Source organism: Anopheles darlingi, chromosome 2, assembly GCF_943734745.1.
Source record: "Anopheles darlingi chromosome 2, idAnoDarlMG_H_01, whole genome shotgun sequence".
Classification (NCBI taxonomy): Eukaryota; Metazoa; Arthropoda; class Insecta; order Diptera; family Culicidae; genus Anopheles; species Anopheles darlingi.
Genome location: NC_064874.1, coordinates 63653049 through 63661470, shown reverse-complemented (window position 1 = coordinate 63661470; position 8422 = coordinate 63653049).

Below are 8422 nucleotides of genomic sequence, written 5' to 3'. Positions count from 1 at the left end.
CTAGTATTGGCCTTTAGTTTAATTGTTGTGCTATTTAAGGTATTAAATAAACAATTAAATTATTAATTTCAGTCAAGATGTAGAGAAAAAACTCTTGAAATTCCCCTAATGATACGGGAAACCTAAAAGATTCCCATACTATAACACGCATGATAAAGTTATTATTTATTTTTTGATAGTTGATTTAGAAGTCCTGCTAAGCAAATTGTTGCTGTAGAGAGAAAATACACTTCAGGTTCGAGCTCGTTTTAAATCGATCACTTAATTTGCCTACGTCCACGCTATTTTTCATAAACCGTTTTATTAATTATCGTCTTCATCTCTCTTGGAGCTTGGCAGGCGTTTGATGGCCGTTCCAAAGGATAAGCTACGACGGAAACGGATTCGTTCCTCTTCATAAACAGACAGAAGAGCTAACCTATCTAACTATCACTATCACTAAAGAGCAAGGAAAAACCTTTAACACTGTGAGTGCCCGAATAATTCGTTCATTTAATCCTCATTGGGTTTATATAAACATCACACTTCATTGCTGATGGTCGATGGAGGATCGATTGTTTGATAATATTTCCGATTCCGATAAAACCAATATTTGGGATAATCAATCGAGCAAATCGAATATTAAGATACGCATCGATTCGATACCATCCAATCAATCATCCACCCATCGATTCCCACCTTCGCATTCGAAAGTAATCTCTCTATTCCACGCTCAACTCTCCAGCCAGCTGTCCAGCTGTTCAGCCCTCTAGTTGTCTCTGATTACGAAACTCGAAACAAACAAATGTCGCTCGCGCGTTAAACCAAATAGCCCACGCGCCGCCTCAACCGAAGCTATCAACTAGCCATTCTAATGACTTCATTTGTCCCTGCATCGTCCTCCAACCATGCGTAGTCCAAGTCCGGCGATAAGCAACATGACAGTTACGCCGCCTTGTCTTATCGCTTGCGCGTGGCTCTTCCGACCGACGGTCAACGATGTCAAAACCGTCGAGTCGAGTCCTGTGTAGGTGTCGACGATCCATCCAACCATCCTGCCTCTGGCCTGTCCCGCCACCCCGCGGGTGATCTCGCGTCAAAACATAACCGAAACATGCTCATCTATTTCCGATGTGGATCCACCTCCCACCGCGGCGCGCATCACAATATAGTCGTCATCGTGCCCTCTCCGCATCTCCTGTGCCTGTGTGCGGTTGTCGGGTTGTCGTAAAGCGAACGAGGATCACCGGGTTAGCGCTCAGCTCCGTTCAGGTCCCATGTCAAGCGCGCAGATAAAAGGCATTACCTGGCGTGTTATGATAATTTGATTTAATTTTTTTTTCCGCATTCTCGGCGTGCTCCGCGTGATCCGGGTGAAGTGGCCCGCACCGCAATCGATCGTTGGCCTTTAAGGTGGCAATTTGGTTTATCGAATTTCATGTTCTGCTTTTTACGACCCTTGCACGACGATCTGGGCCGCACCTTTTGGGTTTTTGGGGGACCAGTGCGTGTCGTGTAATTAGGTCGGAGTCTTGGAGATTCCGATCGGTTCGATCGTAGTGCGTGTGGGCGTTATTAGGATGAGGATCACTTCGGATACACTTCCAATGGAGCCGTATTTTCCATATTTTATGTATCACTTCTAGGAGGTGATTTATGCGAAGAGGTGAAAGAAGTGAACAAGTATCAAAGAGATTTCGAGCAAAGGATGATCGCAAAGATCGCCATTTAGACATATTCAGAGGATCAAACGTCCAATGCTGAGTACCTCTAATACTCTACTATAAGTGTCGCAAGTGATTGGAATCCACGCGGTTTTGAGCATCGATTGGAATTCCAAAATATCCTCTCAAGCATACTCACAAGTTCATAGACCACTTCGCCACCAGAAAACTAAGCTCAAGTCCTCCCCCCCACGGTCCCGGTGGGTGATCATTTTGTGATGTTTATAACCGTCAAGCAAACCGACCGACCGGATCGCTCTGTCCATAAATGCCACACAAGAGGGCAATTCGGCGATCGGCGATTTCTAGCTCGAGCATTTGTCATGTTCACACTTTGCATCCGCCAACACGCCTCTCTCTCTCGAACCCAATCCGTATACAAGTAGTCCGCAGCCCGGAGCAACTCATCTGCTACGTATTTCACGGGACGGACGGAACGTCCACAACTCCCACGCACGGTTTGTTTTTTTTTTCACGGTGACACTTCCCCTCTGTTGTTGGTCCATTTCGAGGTGTCAGAGTGTCAATCAAATCATAATCCGACCACGACGACGACGATCCCACACACACGCGCCCAGGCCCGTGCCGCGTAATAAACTATCGACAGTTTGACACCCATAATCACAAACGAAATCGAATCTCGTGATCTCGAAGGCCTCCAGAGGGGGTTCCGGTGGGAATTTTTCGGTGAATTAGCATCTTGTACCCACGGACCTTCGATCAATCGTGCGGATCGTGCTCATCGGTTGTCCAATTTTGGGCAGATTTTGTGTCATCTTGGGCTGGAGATGAAGCCCAGGACCACCGAAAGCGCTCATTCGGTTCAGACGACGACGACAATGATGATCCCTCTCTGAAATCGCATGTCCACCGACACGGGAAGGCCACCCAGCAGCAGCAGCAGCAGCAGCAACAGCAGCCGTGGGTCCTGGTGCGCTACCGGCCACAGCGCAGTTCCGCACGGACTGACCCGGTTCCAAAAGCGTGGCACGGTGGTTGAGATGAGCATACAAATTGACTCATAACATTAAAGCCCAATCGATATCACCTGGGGTGTGCTGGTGGGTGAGTTCCTGTGGAGTGGATAAATGAGGATCTGCGGAGAGGAGAAACAGAGGAGAAGCAACCGCGGATCGGACCATCCGGGTGATCTAGCTGGGCGATCTATGCACTCCATGACTCCGAACGATCGAGGGCCCAGTGAGGGTCTGCACCCCCGTCGATATTAAATTATGCTGGATAACATTTTGCAATTTAATGAATCGCTTACAGTCGGCGAAAATTATCCTAATTTGCGTCCTCGCAGGAGAGCTTCATTTTATTCCAGGTTTTATTCCACAGATTCCGTTGGGTGGCTACCGTTCGGTACAATACTCGGCATGGCGATCCCCCCAGAATGCATGCTGTTTGAGATTGATTTTGGGGCTTGATTGAGACACGAGCCACGAGCGGAATGCAAATAACAGAAGTAATGTTTGGCAAATCAATAGTAGAAAGTTGGTTTATCTGTTGGAAGCTTGAACATGGAACTCTGAGAAACGTTTCTTAATAACATTATTAATTAAAGAATACCGTCACGATGGTCGGCACGTCAGTGTCGCTTCTTTTATTATCTTCAGTTAGTTAGAGCTAGAATACGTTTCATAATACTAGTCTACCCTTTATGTGGAGCTATGACACCAAAGCTATTTTTCCTAATTGAAATTGTGTTGCCTTTGGTGAAAAAGTAATCCATTATTTTTAGGTGATGTTCTAAAGCCCTACAGTTAGAATCTGAACACACAAAATAGGTCCTATCTCTGCCAAAAAATGAATTAAAAAGAATTTTTATTAAGAAAGGTTTCATTTTGTAGGTTTTTTTATTGCCTTTAACCTGTAGGTCACATCATTTGCTCTCTTGTTGCACATCACCCTCATTTCAGTTAGTCTTTATACATTTCTGATATACTTTTTAAGTTTACTTGTGATAATTGTCCAATAGAAATCGAAGGATGGATTTTGTTGAATTAGTATTATATACAGCTACCTAAATGTTGCCAAGCTTACACAAAATCCTTTTCTGGAGACACATTTAATTTGTTGTCACAATTTCAGATCCCATCTTAAACCATCATCGTACGGGCAAACTTATCTCTGTAAATAAGCCAAACCCTTCCTAAACCATTCCCTCTATGACTGAGAAAGTCAATTTTGTTGTCCGGTATTTTTCGAAACACATGTTTGCGTGTGTTCCATCCAACAAAACATAACACAAACAACAACTCAAGCAATTGATCAAAACTGTTGAACAAAACTCAAGCAATCGATTTTCACGAGCTTCTTTTGATTGGTGTTTTACACTAACAGAACCCTTTTTCTGATGGCAATTTCGGCCATTTCTGGCCAATTAGTAGCTGGACACGGCCCAGATGTAGAGAGTAGAGATTTTAATGACTGTACGAAAACAGTTCATGTAAATGATTACGGGACTTTAAACGTCCAAATACACTGTAGAACCTTCAGCGTGTTGCTTCGTGTTGTTCGGTATGCTACTAAACATCGAACGACCTTCGACTTGTGACCGAAATAAATTCTATTTCGGAGTTGCTTTAGTGGGGAAGATCCTTTTAATCCGGTCTACGTTTCATTCAGCTAATAATGCTGTAGCTGTAACTAAATGCGCTATCCCTGAGGAATTTCTAATATTTTCGGAAATACTTTCTGGTTAGAGTAACGCAGCATAAAAATGTTTAAAAAAAAGTTTGTATACGACATTCTGCCCTGGAAAGCCAGAACAGCCCTTGGGTACTCCGCATCCATGATGAGCGGTCTCTCTGGTATGGCCAAAGTATGGTGAAAGGGTTTAGAATCCTTTTTCGTTGATCCTTGGTCCCAAAAGGTTTGGCTAAATGGCTAAATTAAAAAAACGGCGGATGGTAGAATGAACAGCTATACATTTAACAGAATAATTTTCAATCTAACCACCTAATAAAAGAAATGATTAGTTTTGTCGAATAAGAATCGCGAAAGAATATTGAATGACGATGTCGTGGCGAGGAACGGAGAGCCGTCTAATGGGGTTTTTGTTTCATTTAAAGGGGGGCTTTGGTTATTTCGGGTCAAAAAAGGACTTATTTTTGACGATTTTTAGTGCAGAAACCAAAAAAACTCGGTAAAGAAACGGTAAAATTTGAAATTGCTGAAGTGCTGAAACGAGAGTTCTAAGCGCACGAAAGACGTGTAGAGGGCGCCACTTCGGGTATCTTCGGCTTATGTGCCAGGCGTTCGGGTGTTTGAATTTGAAACGACCGTTAACGAACACGGATTGAACATGCTTTTCTACTAGATTGGATGCCATGAACGTAGTTTTGCATAAATCTTCCCCAAAATTGAACCAAACATTCTTGAAAAGTTGTAGTTTAATATGACATTCACTTGAAAATATTAAGATGACTGGTTTCTTCACTAAAAATCGTCAAAAATAAGCCTTTTTGGTGCGTATTACCCTTGGGATTGCTTATTAACTTAAATGAAACAAAAACCCCTTTCTGTTCTTTCACGATAGTAGAATTTATTGATTCTTATTCGACAAAACTAATCATTTCTTTTATTAGGTGGTTAGATTGAAAATTACTCTATTAAATATATAGCTATGCGTTGCAACTGCACACCCGGGAATCCGAGTTCATCTGGCAATCATCTCGCCGTCTCAGGGGGTGGGGGAGTTGGGGGAGCTGCAGCAAGATCCCCAAAAAGCCCAAGAACAACGAAAGAGGATTCTAAACCATACTATTTGACCATCTTGGGGGCACATGGCCGGTTCTGGGGACAGATTTTCGTATAAAAAGAGCCCTAAAGTCAGACGGAGATCAACCTCACGCCTCGAACTAAAACCCCGGCCCCAGAAGGACGAACAACTTTCTCCGCCGCCTGGACATCCCCGAAGGACCGCAGCCTTAACTATTTTAGATGCAGACCACAGTGCACTTATGGTTGTTCCAGAAAACCCTAGTTGTCGCAGTAACAATGGTGACTTGATCAGTAACCAGCCAGAGGTCCTCTCGCGATGGGCCCAGCATTTTGATGAATTATTAAACGACCAGCTCCACGACACACCAGAGGCTCCACTGGTAGACATGAACTTGTTCCTGCCACCGAGCTTGGAAGAAACACGAACGGCCATCCGAGGAATGGCACACGGGCGTAATTTATCCCATATTCAAGAAGGGAGATAAGTTAGACTGTAGCAACTATAGGGGTATTACGGTGTTGAATACCGCCTACAAAATATTCTCCCTTGTCCTTCAGGACCGACTTGACCCATACGCCGATGAAATAGTTGGAAACTATCAGAGAGGATTCCGCAGAGGGAGTTCCACCACTGATCAAATATTCACCATTAGGCAAGTCCTTGAGAAGATGAGCGAATTCAAGAGAGGCACTCATCACCTCTTCATCGACTTCAAGGCTGCCTACGGTAAATATGCCAGGGTAAAATTGTACGATGCCATGAAAGCCTTTGAGATACCGTCGAAACTGATCAGGCTAGTAAGGATGACCATGACCAACGTTACATGTCAAGTGAAGGTGAATGGAAAACTCTCAAGCCCTTTCGCTACCACCAAGGGGCTGCGTCAGGGGGATGGGCTGGCTTGCCTGCTCTTCAACTTGACGCTAGAGAGGGCTATTCGCGACTCTGAAGTGGAGACCTCCGGGACCATCCTCTTGAAGTCAACCCAGATCTTAGCATACGCTGACGATATAAATATAATTGGTCTAAGACTCTCCGATGTAGCGCAAGCCTACATACGGATAGAGCAAGCCGGAAAAACCCTCGGACTGCAGGTCTACGAGGCAAAGACCAAATTCATGGTGGCACCGTCAGCGGCCCTACAAGCTATTATGCCTAATATGCTTGGGGGTGACGTACTAATAGGTGACAAAAAGTTCGAAGTCGTCGAGAACTTCACCTACTTAGGGTCAAGAGTTAGCACCGACAATGACATAACACAAGAGATTCGCGCTAGGGTGCTAGCAGCCAATCGGTCATACTTTAGCCTGCGGAAACTAATGCACTCGAGAAATCTGTCGAGAAGGACGAAGCTGTGACTGTATACCTACCTGGTTACCTGGATTGACTTATGATCTAGCGAGAGAGCATCGATTTTTATATCTCAAATAAAGGAGCACAATGCAAAAAAGTACATCTTTACAAACATTGCCCCCGAAGATTGATGCCAAGGCTGAAATTGTAGTATATATTTTCATCAAAAGGTGTCTTAGCATTCTTGGCTAGTGGAACTATAGTACATTTACGAAAACGTAGACCCACGACCTTTCGGAGTTTTCCGAGACTTTTCTCATCTCCTTCAATAAAATATATTTTTTCTTCCAGGTTTAAAATGCACTTTTATTTTTATGATTTCATGATTATCATTCACCAAAAAATTTCACACTTCACGCATCATCATCCTGGAATAACTCATACCTCGAATGTCGTTTTTGAAGCTATACCAAATTATTGATTTCCCATCCGCAACATTCCTGTACAGTCCGTTCAAATCCGCATCGGAACAATCGTTGTACCACCAGGCGCTTGCCCATTTTTGCGCACAGTGGCCACTATCGCCATCATTATCACGATCGATCGTTGAGAATTTCATTCCCTGGTGTACTCCCATCGCATCACCAGCAGTTCCGCTGTACCTTCCAATAGACAGGTTGTATTGCTCTTCCTCACTACCTACTTTGAACTGATCGTAGCGGGCATACCCGTAGTTGCCACTAAAATCCTTCATCTCGAATATTATTTCATGCGGACGAGCGGTCGATAGTTGATGAATTCGGTCCAACCCAAGCCAGAATTCTTTGTCCAACTCACCAAAACCGTCACGGTATTGGGTCCAGTTTCGGTAAAAGCCAACAGACCCATCAAAACGATGTTGCAATACAATCCAGCCGCCTCCAAACTTCTCCATCTCGCAATACACTTTAAACGGTGAACTATCATTGTTAACACTGATAAGATACACTCCCGAGATATTAGATCGTACATCCTGGCACGATGAGTACGAAGATAACTTGGAAGGTAGGGTTGTTGTAGATGGCGGTGTTGTCGTTGGTGTGATACTTTCTCGTGGCGATGATGCTGTAGTTGGTGTGCCAATGTTCAGGGTTCGTGACTTGTATAAAGATGATAAGGAGATCCTCGTGCCTTCCTGCACCTTCCCCCCTTCATCTTCGTTGTTCTTCAACGTGCAGTTAATCAATTTTTCACGAATTCGCTCGTGACTGGCGCACGTAGTTTGCTGCTCTAGAATCAACATCGATTGATCCTGGAGTACACTCATGTTTCGGCCAATATCCTTCGTCACGTGGTCTTCTAAGCGATTTATAGCCGTCAGGATAGCGATGAACTTCTTGTCGAGGGAATCTTTGTTGCTTGCCGTTCGTTCCCGAAGTTCGTTCAGTTCGATTTGCAGCTTCAACAATTTATGATCGATGTGTTCCAATTTTTGTAGCACCAACTCCAGACCGTATTGCAATAATCCATCAGCGGATGGTGTTTCCGTAATTTTGTCCGCGTTATCAGGCGTATTTTTTGCTGCCCTTACATACAGCATAACACAAAACAACATAAAACAGACACTTAAATTCATCTCAAAACAATCAAAGCTTTGTAGAGTAGACAACTGAACAGAAGTAAGCCTCCGTGATGTTTGGAAGGAAGTTTGAAACTA